This window comes from Neoarius graeffei, chromosome 6, assembly GCF_027579695.1.
Source record: "Neoarius graeffei isolate fNeoGra1 chromosome 6, fNeoGra1.pri, whole genome shotgun sequence".
Classification (NCBI taxonomy): domain Eukaryota; kingdom Metazoa; phylum Chordata; class Actinopteri; order Siluriformes; family Ariidae; genus Neoarius; species Neoarius graeffei.
In genome coordinates this window covers 12,559,770-12,576,920 of record NC_083574.1, presented here as the reverse complement: position 1 = coordinate 12,576,920, position 17,151 = coordinate 12,559,770, and the positions used below count along the sequence as shown (strand labels likewise).

The window sequence follows — 17,151 nt, the reverse complement described above, 5'->3', positions numbered from 1 at the left end:
AAATAAACTAGACAGGGACACTCTAACGAGTGCAAACCCCGCCTTTTCCCTATTAAAATACATTGGGCGAAAATTTCAAAGTTCTGCCATGACCTTGACCTTTGACCTCCAAAATTTAATGGTTTCCTTCCTGGGTGATTGGCAACACATGTACAAAATTTGGTCCAAATCGATCCATTGGTTCTTGAGATATCTTGCAGACACACAGACAGACAGACAGACAGACAGACAGATACACACACACACACAGACTGACGCAGGTGAAAATAATAACCCCTCCGACTACTGTCGGTGGGGTTAATAAAGGTGGGGGAAACACAAGAAAATAAGTAAATAATAGAAAGAAAAAGAAGTGGGGAAAAATAAGAAAATAATTAAATAAATAAGAAAAAGAAAAAAGAAAGAAAGAAAAGTGGGGGAAAACAAGAATATAAATAGAAAGGAAGAAAAAGAAAGTGGGGAAAACAAGAAAAAGAAAGAAAGAAAGAAAGAAAGAAAGAAAGAAAGAAAGAAAGAAAGAAAGAAGTGGGGAAAACAGAAAGAAAGAAAGAAAGAAAGAAAGAAAGAAAGAAAGAAAGAAAGAAAGAAAGAAAGAAAGAAAGAAAGAAAGAAAGAAAGAAGTGGGGAAGACAAGAAAAATAAATAAAGGACAGAACAAAAGAAAGAAAGAAAAGAAGTGGGGAAAAACAAGCAAATAAATCAGTAAATAGAGACAGAATGAAAAAGAAAGAAAGAAGTGGGGGAAAAATAAAAAATAAATAAATGACAAAGTTGTGGGGGGAAAACAAGAAAAAAATAAAGACAGAAAGAACGAAAAAGAAAGAAGTGTGGAAAAACAAGAAAAAGAAAGAAAGAAAGAAAGAAAGAAAGAAAGACCGCCCGCCCGCCGTCTCGGGGTCGGTGTGGAGCTGGCGTTGCTCCGGACAGCAGGTTGGATGGGTTTGCGTTTCTCCGTGTGCTGTACTTTGTGAAACATATGAAGTGGAAGAGAAAGAGAAAGTAAAGGCTGCTGCTCAGCCTGAGGGCGCCGAGAACAGCTGCTGCACTAACAGCAAGTCACTCGCTCCACAGCTGGCTCACAGTACACAGAGCGAGACGCAGGAATAAACCGGCACTGCGGCCTTCGTCAACACGGCTCCTGCACTCAGTGCTGGGGGAGGAGTCAGAGGAATAAAACACGGCCGGAGGATCGGCTCGGACTCGGACCCACACACACACACACACACACACACGGAACCTTCAGGACTCAACGCTTGAGTGATGATGGAAGAACAGCTTTAAGTTTCTGCCAAAGCTTCCAGAAGTGCGTGCCGGGGAAAAGCCAAACACACACACAGGAAGGGGAAGGACGTGACGGCGACAGACAGGAATCATTGAATTTCCACACAATTCCTCTGGCTCGAGAGTTTCCACAGCTGAGCACCATCAGGTCTGCAAATCAGCTAACAAGGAGGGAAAACACACAGGGACATGCTTCAGCTGGTCAGACAGACAGAGAGAAAGAAAGAAAGTGAGAGGGAGAGGAAAAAGTGAGAGAGATTGAGGGAGAGAGAAACAGAGACAGACAGGGAAAGAGCAAGCACGAGCGAGAGAGAGAGAAAGTTAGACACAGAGAGAGGTGTGTGTGTGTGTGAGAGCGAGCGAGAGCGATTGAGGGAAAGTGAAAGAGCACGAGCGTGAGAGAAAGTGAGAGACAGACAGGGAAAGAGAGAGGTGAGAGAGAGAGAGAGAGAGAGAGAGAGAGAGAGAGAGGATGCTGTGTTGTATGTGACACATTGATTCAAAACTGCTGAATAACAACAGTACAGATGGGAGCAGTGTGTGTGTGTGTGTGTAGTGTGTGTGTGTGTGTGTGTGTGTACACACTAGAATGACGCCTGTACTGTAGTGTGTTTACACACACGAGAGCAGTATAAGTAAGTGTCTTAATAAAAGTGAGTGTAGAAAGCAGACATGTCATCGTGTCATTAAGAACGGCTTACTGTGCATTATACACACACACACACACACACACACACACACACTCTAAAGAATTCTCCTTTCCGCTTTATGACTCTCTCTATCAGCATGGCTCACATCCAGCCTTGTGTCTTTCACACACACACAAATGAAACATGGAAAAACTAAGTGGAGGTGTGGAGCACCATGAAGGAGGTTGGGTTTTTTTTTCCCCCCCATAAATATTTGCTCATCTCTCGAGTGCTTGCACAACGTGGGAAACCCTGGGGATTGTGGGAAAATTCTCATTCCTAGTCTTTCACTTTCACACGCTCAGAGTCGGGAGAGGACGGAGCGGTTACTGCGCATTACAGGCACGTTTCTGACACGCTGAAACATGAGAGGAGAGAGGACATGTGTGTGTGTGGAAAAGTGTGTGACGGGTGAGAGGAGGGGAAATGGGTGAAAGTGAGAGAGCTGGGACACACACACAACCAGATTTTTCTCTCAAGACTTCCTAAAAATTCGAAACTCCATTTCTGGTATTAATTATTAAAGGGGGAAAAATAAATAAATTCTGTCACGCTTCATTGGACAGATGAGTTGTATTTGAAAGGACGTACCTCGCGTCCTCCTGTTACGCCGCAACAATTAAAGCCTTCGTTTTAAAAGCAATGCGATTAAAATTTCATGCGGCTCCAGATGAGCTTATAAAACATCTTTATTGTCCCTCCTTCTCGCGAGGATTCGTCCAGCTGGGACGTCACGCCGTACAGTGCAGCGCCATATTAAACGCTGTTATTCAGCCGAGATGAAGTTTATCCGCTTTTAACTTGCAAATAAATAAATAAATAAATAAATAAAACAGCCAGCAACACCAACTATTACTCCAAGATTTGGGCATAAAAACAAGATCAACTGTGAGCTACTGCTCACTTACGGTACGTATCCCCCCCGCTCTCGCTTATATCAGAATGCAAGCGATCGAAGGAATAGGACGCTTATTATGAATTTGCGCTATTCCGCACTACCTCATCTTAACAGCTGCTAGTTTGTTTATTCTGCTTATTTCATGTTTACCTGCTATACCTCAAGTGACCTTGACTGTTTGGTTATTTGAACCAATTTGTGTGTATATATATATATATGAGTGTTTCCGTTTCCGGTTGAGAGTACGTCGTGCGCGTTCTGGCTGCCGCTTCTCACCGGAGCTCTTATTTTATTTCTTTTCCTATTTTTTTTCTTTCCTGTGTGTTTGTGTAGTTTGATGTTTGAGTGTTTTGTCCGCCGGTTGTGGTGTAGCTCCGGACCCAGTTTTGGGCGTCGGGTCCCTCCAGGCCTTGGGTGATGCCTGTGCTCCCAGCTATGGACTGCAGTGAGCTCGTTGCTCAATTTACATCATGGTTGTCCAGCACTCTGCGCTTTAGTGCTTGGCGTGATGTTCTGAGCGATGTTGCTCGGTGGCGTCGCAGCAGCTGTGCAGGCGGTTTGGGACATACCAGCGCTCTGCGTGGCGGAGCTTCACTGCTCGTTTTGTGGATCCATGGCGTGGTGTTCGAGCGATATTGCTGGCGGCGTCACGGCGGCGGTGCTGGAGATGTGCGACTTGTTTTCGTGCACCTTTTGGTGGGACTGTGGCTGCTACACCACGGGAATTACATCCTGACCCCTACTTGGTGGACTTTTAACTTTTTATTTTTTATTATATTTTTATTTATTTATTTTTTTCTTTCCTTGTCTATAATTGTAAAGCGTCCTTGGGTTTTTTGAAAGGCGCTATACAAATTTAACTTATTATTATTATTATTTTAGTCTACGTCTAGTTCCTATCTAGAGTGTTTATACTGTTTATATTGTTTGTTTTTTTCAATTATTCTATTTTTATTTATTGCATTGCCTGTTTGCACCGTGGGTCAGAGAGGACTCCTCTGTGCTGTATGTCAAGCATGTATAGCATATTTGACAATAAAGTTGACTTGACTTGAATGTTGACGTCAACAAATAATTAACCCTAAAACAAGTAAGTAAAGCGGTGTGTCTCTCCCCAGGGGTTTCAAATAGCATCCTGGTCAACGGTCATTTTGAAATCGCATTTTGCTTCTCGAAACAGCGTCAAAATCCACCCTATAGGTTTCGTAAATACATTCAGTCGGTAAACAGGAAGTCGATGTGCGACAGACCTGAAAACGGTACACACGGTATAGAACCCCAAGCTGAAGCTCGGTACCAAATATCAAGCAGTTGTGATTTGTCATTGCTGAGAAAAGTGTTAGGAAAATTTTGTAAATCCACGCTATACGTTTCGTAAATACGTTCAGTCGGTAAGCAGGAAGTCGATGTGCGACAGACCTGAAAACGGTACATACGGTATCGTGAAATACCGTGACCGAGGTCTTGAAAGTACTGATCTAGACCCTCTGGGCCGAGGTCAGTATTCAAGGCCGAGGTCACGGTATTTCACCATACGGACCGACCTTAAAGGAAAAGGCAAGTTTTGTACAAAACCAGGTGTGTAATAGGAGAAAAACATATATGTAATCAATCCCGTTAATTATTTCCATTATATATCGAACATGAAAAAATATTTTTAACTTTGAAATCATGAATTGACACGGAGGAGTCGAAGTTGGAGGAGTCAGCCATTTTGAGATTGTGGGCAACTATAAACCAATCAGAATCTTTCGTTAATGCGCCTCCCTCTGATCTGTGACGTCACTGGGCCCATGAAAACAGTGCTTACAAACAGATCACTGTGATTCCCGGCGGAGTCCCGGCGTCCCGGCGGATGGACACTGGAGTCCCGGCGGGTGGCTTGTATTCGATTCATTTATATCCCGACCTTGTCAGCTGTCAGATTTATGTTCATGGACCCGGTAAGCTGGTAAATAATATATATATTTTTTTTCTTTACCAAATTCTAACAGAAAACGAGAGCGCCCGAAAGGGAAAACCGAGCCGAGCCGCTTCACGCATGCGCAGTAGGCTTGGTAGGACAAATCCAAATAGGAGTCATTCAGGATTCAGCCATGTTTTTGCTCCGTGTTTTTACTCAACCAAAGTTATACAGTATTATGAGCTTTAAGTTGCATAAATAAAACCATTTGGTGAAACTTTGAAGAAGCGATTGTACTGTTTTTTTACCTTATTACCATGAAGCACTGAAGAGTTCTTTTCAGTGGTGGGCCGCATGACGTCACGCAGTAGATCAATATGGCGGAACGCATCTTCGCTGAGCTCAGCGCAAGCCCATATTATTAAAAGTTAAAAGATACTGTTATGCGGTCTGTTCTTTCTCTATAAATTCCATGATCGATTACTTTATATATTTATCTATTGGTGGTGATTTTGTACAAAAGTTGCCTTTTCCTTTAAGCTGGTAAATAATATATTTATTTTTTTCTTTACCAAATTCTAACAGAAAACGAGAGCGCCCGAAAGGGAAAACCGAGCCGAGCCGCCATTTTGAATCCTCATTCACGGCTGTAATGCAAATGGCTTCCTCCTCGGTATACAAGTGCACTTCCATGGCAGGAAAAAAACTACATTTTGCCGCCTATGTAGTCCCCTATTTATACAAATAGGAGTCATTCAGCCATGTTTTTGCTCGGCGTTAGCAACAGTTAGCGGTTTTTAGCTTTCTCCTGAAATGTTTTCTTTTATTTCTTCTTCCTCAGGGTAGTAAAACTCGCTTTCGCTGTGAACACTGTCGTTATCGCTATCCATGCTGTAAAATTAATGCTATTCTCCTGAGAAATGCTGGCAAAAATTTATAAGATTTTTGATAATCTTATAAATAAATCTTATAAAAAAGATAAATGTTGACAAAAATTGCTACTATGTTTGTTGTTGCTGTGAACAAGCGAGTCGCCAGAGGTCCGTAACCGTGGTGCGTAACCGGGGTCCGTACTTGGGGTGTGCAAAAATATCGATACGGCGATATATCGCGATACTTTGTCTTCCGATTCAATATCGATACTCAAAATTTGAATATCGATATTTTTTCAAATAATAAAATCATGTTTCAGACGGGTTGTAAATCCAGTACGACTTCCGCACCTCCGCTCCGCGAGGTGTCGCTGTGCCGCTACCTCACTGCAAGGCACTCTTCGTCTTCTCTTTTTTCCCCGGCGGTTGCAGTGAGGAAAAAAACCAGGCAAGCATGGCTGTTAACGTAAACCTAGAGACGCCGCCGAACTTTAAGGCAGATGTTTGGAGGCACTTTGGATTCCAAAGGAAAGGAGAAAAAAAAACAGTGAGCCGGACAAAGAGAATGCACTTTGCAAAACCTGTTTCGCTCCAATTAAATTAAGATGCTCCAATTAAGATGCCCACTGCACTTTTCAATGTTTCAGACAGTGTGTTGTTCCTGCAAAATAAGCACAAGTTAAATGTTCTCAGGTATATGTTCTCAAGTTTACAAAGAACAAATTGATATGAGTGTTAGCACTGAAATGTATGTGCAGTCTGCAGTGCAAGTTTTAAGTTTTCATAAAACAATTTGATTCTGCTTGTTAAGCAGCACTGATGTGTCCATGCTTACAGAAAAGTTGAGAATACTAGCACAGAAATGGGAATTTTCTGTATGTTGTAGTGAAGCAACTCTTGGTTTTGCCAGCAGTAGAATAGAGACAAATATACTGGCAAGAGTGTGTCGTTATGTATGTGAAATGTAATTTTACAGTGGTCAATAAATTCTGATTTTCTTCAGTGACACAGATATCGTGATGTGGTTGAAATTTCTTGCAATATATCGATTATCGCAGAATCGCTGTACCGTGATATTATCGTTATCGTGGGCAAAACATCGCCATAGTATCGTATCGTGAGGTATCTGGTGATACCCAGCCCTAGTCCGTACCGTAGGATACGGACCCGCTCGCCAGCCAATCAGAGCGCAGGATTTGATGGAAACCGGACCGGGAGCAAAATAAAATGGAATATTTTTCTCGCTTAACCGTGGGCTTGATTTGTTTGTATTGACTTCAGTCAGTCCTTGTTTCGTTGTTTTTATTTATTTGTGAGTATTCGTTTTTAATTCATTTACATTTTATGCTATTTTTACTTCAGTTCTCGCTGCTTTGTTTGCGTCTGGTTTTATTTGTTTTTAATTCATTTTCATTTCATATTTTTACTTGAAGCTAGTTTTTTTTTTTAAAGTGGTTTATTTGTTTCATCATTATTTTATTCGAAAATTTGTATTTATTTGTTTGGTTTGTTGGTTTATTTATCTGGCTGATTTGTTTATTTATTTATTCTTTGTTTTGTTTACAAACGTATCCATATATTTGTTTGTAGGATATATTTTATGTTTGGTTTTTTTTCCCCTCTATATTTATTCTTTTTTCCCGGTTTTACTTTGTCCAGTGATGCCGAGAAAAAACACTGAATATTAACGGCTTCTGTAACTGCGTGCAATTATAGATCAAATATGATTAACTCGAACAATATTTACTTCTTTTACTGTCCTCATTAATTCCCCCCGATAACAGTCCATAAAATAAATGAACACGCTACAGACATGAATAAAATCCTCGTATAAACCAGGACGGCGTTCGAACCGCGGGACAGCAACGCTTTAAACAATTACATTACTGGAGAATAAAGATGACTGCTGTCGGAAGTAATTTTCTTATTTAACACAACTGATCATTTCTGCTTCAAATCTCTGTCACTTTAGCTTAAGCAGTAATTTAGTAAATAATTGATACGCTGAGAATTAAAAATTAATCAGCTTTCAGCCGAGTCTTTGCGTAATAATGTACAGATTTGTATCCGGGGCCGTTGCGGATGCCGGAAGCACGAGGACGACGCGCTAATCCGAAACCGTGATCTGCGCTTCCTGGGTCATCATTCACTTCTAATTTTGAAAAGATTTGCTGAAATTGCTGTTATGCGCTCTAGTCTACGTTCAAACTCCGTACAGGAATTTAATATGCTCATATTAGCGATACTACCTTTATGTTATTACTGTGCCCTAATTGCATAAACACCGCAGACACATCTGCATAGCCAGCACAATCTGCCAGCACAGCGAGTGCGTGCGATCGAACTGATCTGCTATAAATGAGGAAAAGATAGGAATTTGAAAACTGCACCATCAACAGCACTTATTATATTAGGAGGAAATGCGCTGGCATCCATCTTCCTCAGAGACGTAAATGAGACGTCAGCACGGCGGCTCCTTAAAGACCAGTTACAGCACATTACACTCACAAGTTACTGCTTCCCAATCACTTTCGGATATTTCCTGGTTACGGAGTTTTATCCTGCATCCATCAGGAGTAACTACTTCAGCTTCCAACACAACCACATGCAGGCGACACAGGAAGTGATGCCACGGAGCCTCTGGTCGTGGAAGGCCAGGAACGATAATGGACAGGTAGCTGATAGACAGACAGACAGACAGACGGAGTGAGCACAGCCAGTAAGCCAGTCTTAGCCAGAGCGATGTACAACAGGACTCTGACACACCCACAGCAGTGGGCAGCCTGGGAGCAGTCGGGGATTAGGCGCCTTGCTCAAGGGCACTTCAGCCATTCCTGCTGGTCCAGGGAATCAAACCAGTGACCTTTCGGTCCCAAAGCTTTAGGCCATGGCTTCACCAGGTAGCTGGTAGGCAGACAGACAGACAATGTGGACAGCCAGGAATAATGATGTAAAGGTAGCTGCTAGACAGAGAGACAGTAATGATAATGTAGAGGTGGCTGGTAGACAGAAAGAGAGACAGACAGAGAACAGCCAGTAACGAAAGTGTAGAGGTGGCTGATAGACAGAGAGACAGGCAGACAGAGTGTGGACAGCCAGTAATGATGTAAGGCTCGCTGCTAGACAGACAGACGGACAGACAGAGTGTGGACAGACAGTAATGATAATGTAAAGGTTGCTGCCAGACAGATAGACATGAAAGTGTAGAGGTGGCTGGTAGACAGACAGGCAGACAGAGTGTAGATAGCCAGTAATGATGTAAAGCTAGCTGCTAGACAGACAGACAGACAGTTAAAGAACAGCCAGTAATGAAAGTGTAGAGGTGACTGCTAGACAGACAGACAGACAGACAGACAGTAAACTGTAGAGGTGGCTGCTAGACAGACAGACAGTAATGAAAGTGTAGAGGTGGCTGCTAGACAGACAGAGAGAGTGTGGACAGCCAGTAATGATGTAAAGCTAGCTGCTAGACAAACAAACAGACAGACAGTTAAAGAACAGCCAGTAATAAAAGTGTAGAGGTGACTGCTAGACAGACAGACAGACAGACAGACAGTAAACTGTAGAGGTGGCTGCTGGACAGACAGACAGTAATGAAAGTGTAGAGGTGGCTGCTAGACAGACAGACAGACAGACAGACAGTAAACTGTAGAGGTGGCTGCTAGACAGACAGACAGTAATGAAAGTGTAGAGGTGGCTGCTAGACAGACAGACAGACAGACATGAAAGTTTAGAGGTGGCTGGTAGACAGACAGACAGAGTGTGGACAGCCAGTAATGATGATGTAAATCTAGCTGCTAGACAGACAGACAGACAGACAGACAGACAGTTAAAGAACAGCCAGTAATGAAAGTGTAGAGATGACTGCTAGACAGACAGACAGACAGACAGTAAAGTGTAGAGGTGGCTGCTAGACAGACAGACAGTAATGAAAGTGTAGAGGTGGCTGCTAGACAGACAGACAGAGTGTGGACAGCCAGTAATGATGATGTAAAGCTAGCTGCTAGACAAACAGACAGACAGACAGACAGACAGTTAAAGAACAGCCAGTAATGAAAGTGTAGAGGTGACTGCTAGACAGACAGACAGACAGTAATGAAAGTGCAGAGGTGGCTGGTAGACAGACAGACAGAGTGTGGACAGCCAGTAAGGATGACGTAAAGCTAGCTATGAGACAGACAGACAGACAGACAGACAGACAGACAGACAGACAGACAGTGTGGACAGCAAGTAATGATGGCGTAAAGCTAGCTGCTAGAAAGACAGACAGACAGACAGACAGACGGACAGTGTGGACAGCCAGTAATGATGACATAAATCTAGCTGCTAGACAAACAGACAGTTAAAGAACAGCCAGTAATGAAAGTGTAGAGGTGGCTGATAGACAGACAGACAGACAGTAATGATAATGCAAAGGCAGCTGCTAGACAGACGGAGAGTAATAATGTAAAGGCAGTTGCGAGACAGACAGACAGACAGACAGACAGACAGAGTAATGACAATGTAAAGGCAGCTGTGAGACAGACAGACAGACAGACAGACAGACAGACAGACAGCAAAGCGCCAGTAATGAAAGTGTAGTGGTAGCTGATACACAGACAGATGCAGATGGACAGAGACATGGTATGTACAGACAGAACGCCAGACAGAATGTGGACAGCAAATGATGGACGGAAACAGGCAGACAGACAATATCCAGACAGACCGAGAGAGACAGACAGAGACACACCCTTTCGCTTTCAGCACAACCACAAGGCAGACATCACACAGGAAGCGATCATTATGCCTGATGATGGACAAAGATGAATAAATGTGCAGAGGGAGCTGACAGACAGACAGACAGACAGACAGTAATGAAGGTATAAACGCAGCTGAGATGTGAGACGGTCAGACAGAAAGACAATCAGACGGGTAGAGAACTAAAAAGAGGCAGACAGACTGATGATAGAATTTTGACCTCCGCTGGGAAATCTGCGGGAAAAAAGTGAAATAACTGAAATAATATGAATAAACATGTCGAGAATAAATAAAATAAACAGACAGACATTACACTCGCATCATTCTGAGCTGAGAGCTACATGCAGACGAGTCGGCGCGTCGGAATATCAAACAACAAAAGGTGAATTTAGTGTCGTTACATTCCCAACATTTCTTATTTACATTCACACCTGTGCGCGTTCTCACACACACACACACACACACACACACACACACACACACCTGCTATCAGGAACATCCCCAAGCATGGCACTGGCTTTTGCATACATTTACATCTATTTCCATAAATACTGTTTATTTTGTTAATACATGAGGAGATAGGATCTTTTTTGTTATTATAATGATCTTTTTTTAATAAATTGCATTTCAACTAATAGCCTAACGACACTCTAGGATACAAAGTGCGAAGTACTGAACAACATTAAGGGGTTAAGAAAGGTCACGGGTGTTGCGCTATTGCGTCTAATCCAGCAGAGATTTGAAGAGAGGTCAGAGGTCCAGCGAGGACAACAACAGCCGAGCGAATATTTAATCGGAAAGCCTTTTTTTTTTTTCCGGGAACCACCCAGATGAACAATACGACACTGTAGCTCTTATCTAAACCAAATAACTGGCAGGTGAGTCAGATCACTTTGGACGAAAATAATCCAGTCTGCATCTCAGTAGTGTGTGGATGCTACCGCAAGTTGAATCTCAACAGCTTCACAGCGTCTTGGAAATCATGGAAAAAAACGACAAACGTTTTCCAGATCAGGAAAACACGATCTTCGGAATAATATCTTCAGACGTTACAGTACTTTATTTTTGGTGCAAAAGTCTTAGTCACGTGTAAAGAAATGCTGTAGGCCAAAAATGGCTTAAAAAATAATGAAAACGTTTCAACATCGATATTTGGTATGAGACGACCCCTTGCTTTAAAAATATATCGTTGTCTCAGGTCCAATGAGTGCAGTTTTATGCGGAAATGAGCTGTAGGTTTTACTGAGCGTCTTCCAGAACCAGCCACAGTTCTTCTGGACACTTTGACTGTCACACTCGCTTCTTCATTTTGCACCAAAGCCCAGTCGCCTTCATTACGTTTTCTTTTTTAACCTGAAACGTGGTCTCTTATGGAATATACTGCTCAAACACAACACCAACGTTTTTGTTTTTTTTTCCCCCGTATTGCACAGTACTGTATATATAAACCAGAACGTCAAGGCTGTAGTAGCTGATCTGGCCTGCCATCAAAACCACCATGACTCCCAAAGCATCAAACAGACCTCAAATGTCACGATGTGAGAGAGGACCGACCTCGACGACAAACTCAGTGCGTTTACATGCACATCCAAATCGAGCTAAGGGTCCCAGCAGGGGTGCCAGAGAAATCCAATCCTACATGCACACAAGGAAATCGAGCTATTGTGTGAGGTACATTGTGCACCCGAGCCACAGGTGGCGCTACACGCCCCATCGTGTTGGTACACTTCCGGTTGTCGTCATGAAGAAGAGCTATTCAAGAGTATAAACAAAGTTATCAGCAGTGTTGCCAGATACTGCTGACGTTTTCCAGCCCAAAACATGTTCAAATCCGCCAAAATGCACTTAAAACCGCCCAATCTGGCAACACTGGCAGTTCCGTGTTCACAAGTTCCGTGTTCAAGCTGTTAGGCTTGCTCTAACAGACTGTATGGCTACAAACTGTCCTGCGCAGACCACTGTTTTGTAAGACAACTTATTTTGCACAATTGTATATTTTTCTAAAGTCCATTTTTTGCTTACAAAAAATTTTTTTTTTTTTGCTTACAATTTAACTTATGTCTTAATAAACACAAAAAAGTTCAATTGTTTTGTTTTTATTGACATTCTTCAGATGTTGGACATCTATATATATACACACACACAAATACAATGGCCATACATGGCATTTTGAACTTCGATTTCAGTCGAGCAACGGCAGAAATTCGATTCTCTCTATGTGCATGTAAACGCACTGACTGTTTACAACGGGAAACTCAACAAAGGACTCAATTTTGTTCCCTGACGGAAGATCTACCCCCCAAAAAAATCGATCAGAACTCGAATCGGATGATAAATGAGAGTGGAGATACAATTCTAGTCAGAAGAAAATGTGTTAAGTTGACCATGCAAAAAAAAAAAAAAAATCGACAATACAATGAGCAGGTTTTGTGCAGAAGGTCGAGTTCTTTCAAATTAAACAATCAGAACTGAAATCCATTGAGAACTGAGGGAGGGAGGAGACACGATTTAACTGAAATTGTTTACGACAGGAAAATGAACGGACAAACGACCAAGTTTTGTTCCTCGAGGGAAGACCGACCCAAAACATCGATCAGAACTGAAATGGGATGAGAGATCAGAGAGGAGATACAATTCCAGTGAGAGGCCTGGAAAATTTCTTCAATTGGCCTAATTCGTAACTGGTTCGCAAAAAAAAAAATTTGACAAAAACAATGACCAAGTTTTGTGACGAGTTCTTGCAAACAAAACAATCGGAACGGAAATCCGTGGAGAACCGGCGGAGGAGATACGATTTAACTGAAATGTGGATGATGGACAGATGCCACGCCATGCCGTGGCAACAGCTCATCGGCCTGATGGACAGATGAGCTAATAATCCAATAGTCTCCTCGAAATCATTCAAAAAGGAAAAAAAAAATCTTACTTGGCGTTATCATGGATTATTCATGAAATAAAATGAAAAAAACAATTAAATAAAATCTATTATGAAATTATTATACATATATATATATATATATATATATATATATATATATATATATATACACACATACACACACACACACACATATACTAGTACATCTCAAAAAATTAGAATACCATGAAAAAGTTCCTTTTTTTCATAATTTAATTCAAAAAGGTAAACTTTCATATATTCTATATTCATTACATGTAAAGTGAAATATTTAAAGCCTTTTTTGTTTTAATTTTGATGATTATGGCTTATAGCTCATGAAAATCAGAAATCCAGTATCTCAAATTATTAGAATATTCCCTAAGATCAATCAAAAAAAGGATTTACAATACAGAAATGTCCAACTTCTGAAAAGTATATTCATTTATACACTCAATACTTGGTTGGGGCTCCTTTACCATGAATTACTGTATCAATGCGGTGTGGCATGGAGGTGATCAGTCTGTGGCACTGCTGAGGTGTTATTGAAGCCCAGGTTGCTTTGATAGTGGCCTTCAGCGTATCTGTATTTTTGGGTCGGGTGTTTCTCATCTTCCTCTTGACAATACCCCATAGATTCTCTATGGGGTTCGGGTCAGGCAAGTTGGCTGGCCAATCAAACACAGTAATATCATGGTCAGCAAACCATTCGGTAGTAGTTTTGGCACTGTGGGTAGGTGCTAAGTCCTGCTGGAAAAGGAAATCAGCATCTCCAAAAAGCTCGTCAGCAGATGGAAGCATGAAGTGCTCTAAAATCTCCTGGTAGATGGCTGTGTTGACTTTGGACTTGATAAAATACAGTGGACCAACACCAGCAGATGACATGGCACCCCAAATCATCACAGACTGTGGAAACTTCACACTGGGCTTCAAACACCTTGGATTCTGTGCCTCTCCACTCTTCCTCCAGACTCTAGAACCGTGATTTCCAAATTAAATGCAAAATGTACTTTCATCTGAAAAGAGGACTTTGGACCACTGAGCAACAGTCCATTTCTTTCTCTCCTTAGCCCAGATAAGACACTTCTGACATTGTCTCTGGCTCAGGAGTAGCTTGATATTAGGAACGCGAAAGTTGTATCCCCTTTCTTGAAGATGTCTGTTCGTGATGGGTCTAGATACACTGGCACCAGCCTCAGTCCACTCCTTGTGAAGCTCTCCCAAGTTCTTGAATCAACTTTTCTCGACAATCCTCTCAAGACTGCGGCCGTCCCTGTTGCTTGCGCACCTTTTCCAGCCACCCTTTTCAGCAATGACCTTTTGTGGCTTACCCTCCTTGTGGAGGGCATCAGTGATCATCTTCTGGACAACAGTCAAGTCAGCAGTCTTCCCCATGATTGTGGTTGTGTGTACTGAACTAGACCGAGAGATACACTGTGTTCATACTGTTTTACTCAAACTCGAAATGAAATATTCTAATATTTTGAGATGGGTTTTTTTATGTTTTTGTACTGTATGCCGTACTGATTAAAATTAAAATAGAAAAATGCTTGAAACATTTTAGTTTATGTGTAATGAGTCTATAATATATATAACATTTTCACTTTCTTAAATAACTGATGGAAAATATTGAACTTTTTCACAATATTCTAATTTTTTGAGATGCACTAGTATATATATTATGAAAAATGTTATTTAAAAAAAAAAACATGGAATTTTCTAACAAAAATGAAGGAACCCTAACCAAGCAAACAAAATCTAAACACATCATCGTTCATCCTTTTCACTCCTGACTGCTTTTCTATGATGGATCCCCCGCTCAAATGCATTCAGTGAGGCAGAAAACCGCTCGTTTCTTTTCCTCTTTATCGTCTTTCTTTGCATGAATCCGTGCGCCGTCCCTGTGTGAGTGATATCGGAGCAGAGAGGACAATAGCACAGAGCCTGGCCATTGTTTCAGCCGAGACGAGGAGTACAGTTCGCCACAAAGCTGTCTATTGTTCCAGCCAGAAGGCAGATGAAAAAGAAGCCGGTAGTAAAGGCTGTCTCCTCTCCAGACGACATCGTAATTCTCATTAACTGTGCCAGCCCTTGTTACACTGTGTGCAGGTTTGGGGGTCTGCGAATGCAAATTCGAGAGGAAAAGTCTGCTTGCACCTTTTGACATTTGCGCTCGGTTGCGTTTTTCGCAAAACAAACGTACCGTGTTTATTCAGCGCTAGACAGCTCGCGTATGGCCGAGCGTGCCTGTTCAGACAGGTGAGCAGATTCCCTGAGTATTAGTGAAGATAATTCAACTAACGGCATCAGAACAAAGACACAGTCAGTGAACAGCTGCATGTGGTGGAACGAAGGCTCACGTGTAACGCGAAAGCGAGCGTCTCTCTAACTACTGTATCTGTAACCCCTCAATAAGAGCTGGTCCAACCAATTCACTTCATAATTAGTTGATTAAGATTCACCTGCGTGCGATCAAAGTGTCGCATGATCTGTCACGTGACGTCTGTAGAAATCAACCTGTTCTGGAAGGACCCTGACTCTGCAACACGACTAAGCAAGCAACATGAGAACCAAGGAGCCTCCAAACAGGTCAGAGACAAAGTTGTGGAGAAGTATAGATCAGGGTCGGGTTATAAAAAAATATCCCAGGGAGCACCATTAAATCCATTATAGCAAAATGGAAAGAACGTGGCACCACTACGAACTTGACAAGAGAAGGCCGCCCACCAAAACTCACAGACCGGGCAAGGAGGGCATTAATCAGAGATGCAACAAAGACACCAAAGATAACACTGAAGGAGCTGCAAAGATCCACAGCGGAGATGGGAGAATCTGTCCATAGGACCACTTTAAGCTGTACGCTCTACAGAGCAGGGCTTTATGGAAGAGTGGCCAGGAAAAAAAAAGTCAGTCATCGCTTAAAGAAAGCACATCTGGAGTTTGCCCAACAGCATGTGGCAGACTCCCCAAACACATGGAAGAAGATTCTCTGGTCAAATGAGACTAAAATTGAACTTTTTGGCCATCATGGGAAACACAACGTGTGGTGCAAACCCAACACCCTGAGAACACCATTCCTACAGTGAAGCATGGTGGTGGCAGCATCATGCTGTGGGGATGTTTTTCATCTGCAGGGACAGGAAAGCTGGTCAGGACTGAAGGAAAGATGGATGGCACTAAATACAGGGCAATTCTGGAGGAAAACCTGTTTGAGTCGGACAGAGTTTTGAGACTGGGACGAAGGCTCACGGTCTAGCAGGACACTGACCCTAAACATACTGCTAAAGCTACACTGGAGTGGTTTAAAGGGAAACATTGAAATGTCTTGGAAAGCCCAGACCTCAATCCGATTGAGAATCTGTGGCATAACTTGAAGATTGCTGTCCACCAATGCAACTCGAAGGAGCTGGAGCAGTTTTGCCTTGAGGAATGGGCGAAAATCTCATCTCATCTCATCTCATTATCTCTAGCCGCTTTATCCTGTTCTACAGGGTCGCAGGCAAGCTGGAGCCTATCCCAGCTGACTACGGGTGAAAGGCGGGGTACACCCTGGACAAGTCGCCAGGTCATCACAGGGCTGACACATAGACACAGACAACCATTCACACTCACATTCACACCTACGGTCAATTTAGAGTCACCAGTTAACCTAACCTGCATGTCTTTGGACTGTGGGGGAAACCGGAGCACCCGGAGGAAACCCACGCGGACACGGGGAGAACATGCAAACTCCACACAGAAAGGCCCTCGCCGGCCCCGGGGCTCGAACCCAGGACCTTCTTGCTGTGAGGCGACAGCGCTAACCACTACACCACCGTGCCGCCCTGGGCGAAAATCCCAGTGGCTAGATATGCTAAGCTAATAGAGACACACCC

General features: G+C 42.5%; 1 protein-coding gene across 2 annotated transcripts in view; it reads right to left on the bottom strand.

Moving 5' to 3' along the window:
• The window catches only part of zgc:158464 (uncharacterized protein LOC791139 homolog), a 437,335-nt gene that overhangs the window by 310,644 nt on the left and 109,540 nt on the right, over window positions 1-17,151 (bottom strand). The window lies entirely within an intron of this gene.